Source organism: Cricetulus griseus, chromosome 2 (assembly GCF_003668045.3).
Source record: "Cricetulus griseus strain 17A/GY chromosome 2, alternate assembly CriGri-PICRH-1.0, whole genome shotgun sequence".
Lineage (NCBI taxonomy): Eukaryota > Metazoa > Chordata > Mammalia > Rodentia > Cricetidae > Cricetulus > Cricetulus griseus.
In genome coordinates this window covers 210,127,307-210,135,911 of record NC_048595.1, presented here as the reverse complement: position 1 = coordinate 210,135,911, position 8,605 = coordinate 210,127,307, and the positions used below count along the sequence as shown (strand labels likewise).

The window sequence follows — 8,605 nt, the reverse complement described above, 5'->3', positions numbered from 1 at the left end:
GAGAGCAAGGGGGAGTGAATTAGCATCTCAAAACTTTTTCCTTCTCCTGTTTTCCTGCTATCTAGGCCAACAGAAATCAGTAATACTCAAGTCAGGGCAGATTTTATTTCCCTTAGTGCCCAAATCTCTGCAAATTCTCTCCAGATGCTGAGAAGTGATTACTAACTGGATAGGTAATTCTCAAACTAATCAAAATAACATCCATGCTGTTATGGCTACTCTGTATATGAGGAGTACCAAACACAGTAAGAACTTTAACTACTGGGATTGCTAAGGCATTGGGACTGCTAGTTTAAAGCCTGTAGGGACTATAGAGTGAGCACTACCTTGTCCTGAAAAAGCCTTTACAAATAATCAAAGAGCTTAGCCTTTATATTATTGGAAAAGTGCTTGCCTAACATGAGTAGGACCACTGATTCAAATTCAATTGGCATAAAACACACAACACACACACACACACACACACACACACACTATACACACATGTATATGCACACAAAAATGAAATATACATACACCTACACATATACATGCACACACATATGTACATATGCTTACACATATGCAAATGTATACACATACACACATATGCACACAGACATATACATATGTGTACACACATAAACATACACAAATATACACATACATATACACACTTATACTTTCACATATACACAATGCACATATAGAAACATACATAAACATGTGCACACTTTCATACATACCTACGGGGACACATTCACACACACACACACACAAAAAAAAATATATGTGTGTATATACCCATACACACATACTCATATATACATACATTAAAATACACTTATGCACATAAGCATTCATGTATACACACACTATACACACATATACTCGCATACATGAACATATACACTCATATAAATGTGTATATAAACATATACACACATATACAATGATACACATAAACACACATACAATCACATAAAATACATAGACAATACACACTTGGACTCACACACACACACACATATTCACATGAAATAGCAGGAAGTTCCTTGAAATCCCCTTCAAGAAACTCATTTCAAACACAAAGAACAGTGACTCTGCTGGCCAAGGACAATGTTCATGCTAAGTTCCCTAGATGGTCACCAGAAGCTCTAAGTCTAAGAATTAAAGAATGTAACAGTGTTAGTCAGATCACAGCAGATCTGGGCTATAATATTCTAGTAATCCTTTAACAACTGCCAGAGAGAAGACCAGCTCTACATTAGCCTGTGCTCAATCCAGTGCAGCAGATAACAACATCTTTCCTTGAAGAATGGGACCTCATACCCATGATTTTGTTCTGCCTAGTGCAGTAGATGAACCCATGTGTCCCTGAACAGTGGGACTGGACACACATGCACATCCCAGAAGTGTGCTTGGTGAGTGCTCATAGGATAGAGGATGGCAGAAAATCCTGCTGTGGGTGCTCGCTTTGGCAGCACATATACTAAAATTGGAACGATACAGAGAAGATTAGCATGGCCCCTGCCCAAGGATGACACACAAATTTGTGAAGCGTCCCATATTTTTAAGAGCTGCAAAGGAAAAAGGCCAAGTAATATATAAAGGCAAACCAATTCGAATCACACCCGACTTCTCAATAGAAACTCTGAAAGCCAGAAGGTCTTGGATAGATACCCAAAAGCACTAAGGGAGCATGGATGTCAACCCAGACTACTGTACCCAGCAAAACTTTCAATCATTATAGATGGAGAAAACAAGATATTCCATGACAAAAACAGATTTAAACAATACATATCCACAAATCCAGCACTACAGAAGGTTCTGGAAGGAAAACTCCAACCCAAGGAACATAACTACATGCACAAAAACACAGGCAATAGATAATCTAATTTTGCCAAACACAAAAAGAAGCAGGAGGGCAAAATCCACACACAATGACACCACCAACAATAAATCCAAAACAAACAAGAACCAATGAACAATGCACATTAATATCCCTAAAAGTCAATGGTCTTAACTTACACATAGGCTAACAGAATGGATACGAAGACAGAATCCATCCTTCTGCTGTTTACAAGAAACACACCTCAACTTCAAAGACAGGCGATACCTCAGAGTAAAAGGATGGGAAAAGATTTTCCAATCAAATGGCCTCAAGAAACAAGCTGGGGTAGCAATCCTAATATCTAACAAATTGGACTTTAAACTAAAATCAATCAAAAGAGATGAAGAAGTGCATTTCATACTCATCACAGGAAAAGTCCATCAAGATGAAGTCTCAATCCTGAACATCTATGCCCCAAATACAACGGCACCCACATTTGTAAAAGAAACATTACTAAAGCTCAAACCATACATAAAACCACATACACTTATAGTAGGAGACTTCAACACCCCCTTATGCCACTAGACAAGACCACCAGACAGAAACTTAACAAAGAAACAAAGGATCTGAAAGAAGTTATGACCCAAATGGGGTTAACGGATATCTATAGAGCATTGCATCCAAACTCAAAATAATATACCTTCTTCTCAGCACCACAGGGCACCTTCTCTAAAATTGACCACATAGTAGGCAACAAAGCAAACTTCCATAGTTACAAAAAAATTGAAATAACCCCCCTGTATCTTATCAGACCACCATGCATTAAAGCTAGAATTCAGCAACAATACAAATGGCAGAAAACCTGAAAACTTTTGGAAAATGAATAACACCCAATTGCACCATTCCTGGGTTGAGGAAGAAATAAAAAAAAAACAAAACAAAAACAAATTAAAGGCTTCCTAGAATCTAATGAGAATGCAGACACAACATACCCAAACTTATGGGACACTCTGAAAGCAGTGCTAAGAGGGAAGTTCATAGCGCTAAGTGCCCACGTGAAGAAACTAGAGAAAAGTCACATTAGAGAACTGACAGAACAACTGAAAGCACGAGAGCAAAAAGAAGGAAACTCACCAAGGAGAAGTAGATGCCAGGAAATAATCAACCTAAGAGCTGAAATCAATAAAGTAGAAACTAGGAAAACATTACAAAGAATCAATGAAACAAAGAGTTTGTTCTTTGAGAAGATCAACAAGATAGACAAACCTCTAGCCAAACTAACCAAAAGGCAGAGAGAGAGCATGCTAATTAACAAAATCAGAAACGAAAAGGGGTATATAACAATGGACACTGTGGAAATCCAGAGAATCTTTAGGTCATGCTTTGAAAATCTGTACTCCACAAATTTGAAAATCTAATGGAAATGGACAGTTTTCTGGATAAATATCACTTACCAAAATTAAATCAAGATCAGATTAAACAGTTTAAATCGACCTATAACCCCTAATGTTATAAAAGTGGTCATCAAAAGCATCCCAACCAAAAAAAGCCCAGGGCCAGATGGCTTCACTGCAGAATTCTACCAGAAATTCAAACAAGAGCTGATACCAGTACTCCTCAAACTGTTCCGCACAATAGAAGCAAATGGGATATTGCCAAACTCTTTCTACAAGGCTACAATCATTTTGATACCCAAGCCACACAAAGATAAGACTAAGAAAGAGAACTACAGACTGATATTCCTCATGAACATCGATGGTAAAATACTCATTAAAATATTGGCTAATCGAATCCAAGAACATATCAGAAAAATCATCCACCACGATCAAGTAGGCTTCATCCCAGGGATGCAAGGATGGTTCAACATACGAAAATCCATCAATGTAATCCACCATATAAACAAACTGAAAAAGAAAAACCACATGATCATCTCACTAGATGCTGAAAAAGCCTTTGACAAAATCCAACATCCCTTCATGATAAAGATCTTGGAGAGAACAGGAATAACAGGAACATATCTAAACATGATAAACGCGATATACACCAAACCAATAGCCAGCATCAAACTAAATGGAGAGAAACTCGAAGCGTTTCCTCTAAAATCAGGAACAAGACAAGGCTGTCGACTCTCTCCATACCTCTTCAATATTGTACTTGAAGTATTAGCTAAAGCAATAAGACAAGAACAGGGGATCAAAGGGATACAAATTGGAAAGGACGAAGTCAAACTTTCACTACTTGCAGATGACATGATAGTCTACATAAGTGACCCGAAAAACTCTACCAGGAAACTCTTACAGCTGATAAATACCTTCAGCAAGGTAGCAGGATACAAAATTAACTCAAAAAAATCTGTAGCCCTACTGTATACAGATGATAAACTCAATGAGAAAGAAATCATGGAAACATCACCTTTCAAAATATCCACAAGCAACATAAAATATCTGGGGGTAACACTAACCAAACAAGTGACAGACCTGTACAATAAGAACTTTGAGACGTTAAAGAAAGAAATTAAAGAAGATACCAGAAAGTGGAAAGATCTCCCATGCTCTTGAATAGGCAGAATTAACATAGTAAAAATGGCAATTCTACCAAAAGCAATCTACAGATTCAATGAAATCCCCATCAAAATCCCAACACAGTTTTTCACAGACATTGAAAGAACAATACTCAACTTTATATGGAAAAATAAAAAAAACCCAGGATAGCCAAAACAACTCTTTACAATAAAAGATCTTCTGGAGGCATCACCATCCCTGACTTCAAGCTCTACTATAGAGCCATAGTTCTGAAAACAGCTTGGTATTGGCACAAGAATAAACAGATAGACCAATGGAATCAAATTGAAGACCCAGAAATTAACCCACGCACCTACCAACACCTTATTTTTGACAAAGGTGCTAAATCTATACAATGGAAAAAAGATAGCATCTTCAACAAAAGGTGCTGCCACAATTGGATTCTGACATGCAGAAAATTGCAGGTTGATCCATACCTATCACCATGCACAAAACTTAAGTGCAAATGGATCAAAGATCTCTCCATAAATCCAGCCACACTGAATCTTCTAGAAGAGAAAGTGGGAATAACCCTTGAACAAATTGGCACAGGAGAATGATTCCTGAACATCATGCCAGAAGCACAGACACTGAGGTCTGCAGTCAATAAATGGGACCTCCTGAAATTGAGAAGCTTCTGTAAGGCAAAGGACTCAGTCAGTAAGACAAAACGACCACCCACAGAATGGGAAAAGATCTTCACCAGCCCCACATCTGACAGAGGACTGATTTCCAAAATATAAAATGAGCTCAAGAAGCTAGCCACCAAAACACCATACAATGAAATTAAAAAGTGGGGTACAGAACTAAACATAGATTTTTCAACAGAGGAATCTGAAATGGCTGAAAGACACTTAAGAAAGTGCTCAAAATCCTTGGCATCAGAGAAATGCAACTCAAAACAACTCTGAGATACCACCTCACACCTGTCAGAAAGGCTAAAATCAAAAATACCGATGACAACCTATGCTGGAGAGGATGCGAGAAGAAGGAACACTCCTCCATTGCTGGTGGGAGTGTGAACTTGTAAGACCACTTTGGAAATCAGTATGGCAGTTGCTCAGAAAAATGGGAATCAATCTACCTCAAGATCCAGTCATTCCTCTCTAGGGTATATACCCAAATACTGCATGTTCGTACAACAAGGACATATGTTCAACCATGTTCATAGCAGCATTGTTTGTAATAGCCAGAACCTGGAAGCAACCTAGATGCCCCTCAACTGAAGAATGGAAAGAGAAAATGTGGTACATTTATACAATGGAGTACTACTCAGCAGAAAAATGCAATGGAATCTTGAAATTCGCAGGCAAATGGATGGAACTAGAAGAAACCATCCTGAGTGAGGTAACCCAGTCACAAAAAGACAAACATGGTATGTACTCACTCATATATGATTTTTAGACATAGAGAAAACCTGTACCAGCCTATAATCCTCTTCCCCAAAGAAACTAGAAATCATGAATGACTCTAAGGGATAAATAGACCCCAGGAATGGGAAGTGGCATGGACTCCCGAGCTAATTGAGAGCATGAGGGTAGGGGAATGGGTGCTGCCACAATAAGAGCACAAGAAGAAGAGTAGAGGAGAAGAAATGGAGGAGCAGAGATATTGAGTTTTGGGAAGAATAGAGGAGAGAGAGCAGGATGAGAGATACCATATCATAGGGAGCCACTATAGGTCCAAGAAGAGATCTGGAACTAGGAAGATCTCCAGAGACCTACAAGGATGACATGATCTGACAATCTGGGCAGTGGAGGAGAGGATGGCCTAGAAGCCCTTCCTCTAGAATGAGATTGATGACTACTCTCTATGCTATCCTAGAGTCCTCATCCAGTGGCTGATGGAAGCAGAGACAGACATCCACAGAAATACACTGAGCTGAAATCTGGAACCTAGTTGAAGAGAGGGAGGAATGAAGAATGAAGGGGTCTGTACCAGGTTGGAGAAACCCACAGAAAGAGTTGCCCTGAAAAAGGGAAACCATATCGACCCCAGACGCTCTTTAGGAGGCCAGTACGGGACTGATCCAGGCCCCTGATCATGGATGTCAATAAGGAGGCCTCTGCACTCCTGGGAGCCTCCGAAGGTGGACTGGTGTTTTGCCCTTGTGTGTGGGGGGGACTTTGAGAGCCCATCCCACTTGAAGGGATGCGCTCTGTCTCTGGACACATGGGGTGGGGCCTAGGCCCAGCACAGGAAGATTTGGTGGACTTGGTGGAGCCCCTGTTGGGGGCCCTACCCTGCCTGGGGAGTGGTGGGTGGAATGGGGTGGGGGGTAGGTTGGAGGTGGGGGAGAAGGAATGGGGGTGAGGGGAGGGAAAGGGAGAGGGGACTTACATGTGAAACAAGCCTGTTCCCTAACTTGAATTAATAATAATGATGATGATGATGATAATAATAATAATAATAATAATAATAATAATAATAATAAAGAAAATCCTGCTGTGGGAAATGGCATGAACACACGAGAGTTGCCAGGGTAATGATCTCTCCAGAGGGCTGCCAATCTGATTAAATGAAATATTAAACAATTTGTGATTTCATAAATATATTGACAAATTAAATCTCATTAAATTTCAAAGTCTTCATCCTATAAATAGTTTAAATATAGCTACAGAAATGCAGCTTTAAAAAGCTTAAGACTGGAGGAAATAAGTCCTGTTTTTTGGAATCACATCTTCCCACATGGGATATTGAGTAGGTTTCTGTACTTTATTGAATGATGTAAGTTCATATTTCAATAAACAGTCTAGATCTCAACATGCTAGTATAAATGAAGATTAACCAGGTCAGCTGCTCATTTGAATGGCATTACAGGCAAAGATGACAGTACATATGATTCTTAACTGCTTGGATCTCATAATTCACGGCAAATTAATAGCCTATTTTAGATCCATAACCACCAAATGTTACTATTTTTAAAGTAATTCTCCTGGAACAATGTTTTTCCTAATGGACCCCGAGAACAGCTGATGGCACGGTCTTAGTGCTGTGATTCACTTCCTGCAAAAGCCCATGCCATAGACATTCAGAAACATGTAAAATTATCTCATAGTGAACTGAAGAAAGATCCTGGATTTGAAGAAAAATTTGAGCTTCTCTGTGATTACTAGAAATGATTTATTAGTGGAAAAGGAGGATTGCAAATAGAGCAGAGACACATACAGGAAGATTATTGTTCAGTAACACAGAAGACCCTTTGTTTTCGGTTTCTGTTGTCATAGGAGATTCATGTTCAATAATGAAGAAAGAAAACCAGGTGACCAAAAATAGACAATTACAAAGCTATTCATAGTAAAGTAAAGCCAACTGAGATGTATAGGACACTGAGGAAATTATAGAATTCATATAATATGTAAAGCAAGCAGAAAAATAAAAATAAAGCTAGTAGGCTGGGAGTGGTGGTTGACACTTTTAATAACATCTTTCAGGAGACACAGGAAGGAGGATCTCTATGAATTTGAGGCCAGTCTGATCTTTATGCTGAGTTCTAGGCAACACAGTGAAACCCTGTCTAAAATAACAAAAACAAAGACAAAAACAAAATAATAATAATAATAATAATAATAATAATAATAATAATTAATACAAATGAAGCAAACAAAAAGAAATTATATGCAACAAATAACTCATATGGTAGTTTTTTGTTCAGCAAAAGCTGCCCTTACAAGAGATGCTGTAGGGTCCATGGTGATGTCTGTCCCGGACAGGCTTCTGAGCAACTGCCCTTGGCAGGTCTTGACTAAGATGTCTTTTTAGTATGAATGTAACTTTGGCTATTAGACTTCAAATTGGCTTATAAAATCATCAACCAGTAATTCATCCATAGTTTTATATCAGTTACCAATGATAATAAATATTACATGTGTAATTTGTGTTGAATCATATTTAAATATTAACTACTTTAACTTTTTCTTTGTAACTTTTTAATTGTGGCTACGAGAACATTTAAAATTTCTAATGACTCACATTATGTGGGTATTCAACATTAATAGTAGAAAACATCTCCAAAGCAGTTTTCAAATTTCAATAGTACGTGTGTAAACATTTAGAGATAAGATGTGGAAGTTACCACATGACCTCTGGGCACAGGCTACTTTCAGAACACTGTGTGTAGTAGTAGGGGATCATTGAGAGAGGGTTGTTTTACATCAAATGAGCTACCTGTGCCATGTAAATGTCATTTCAAACAAGTCTTTTTATCATGAAACATGGTAGGAGTGGTGTG

General features: G+C 38.4%; 1 non-coding gene across 1 annotated transcript; it reads left to right on the top strand.

The window, feature by feature from the left end:
• The first annotated feature begins 1,447 nt into the window (after window positions 1-1,447).
• On the top strand, window positions 1,448-1,554 carry LOC113834052. The gene has a single exon (XR_003482310.1). It is a non-coding gene; the product is annotated as a U6 spliceosomal RNA (small nuclear RNA).
• Window positions 1,555-8,605: the final 7,051 nt, after the last annotated feature.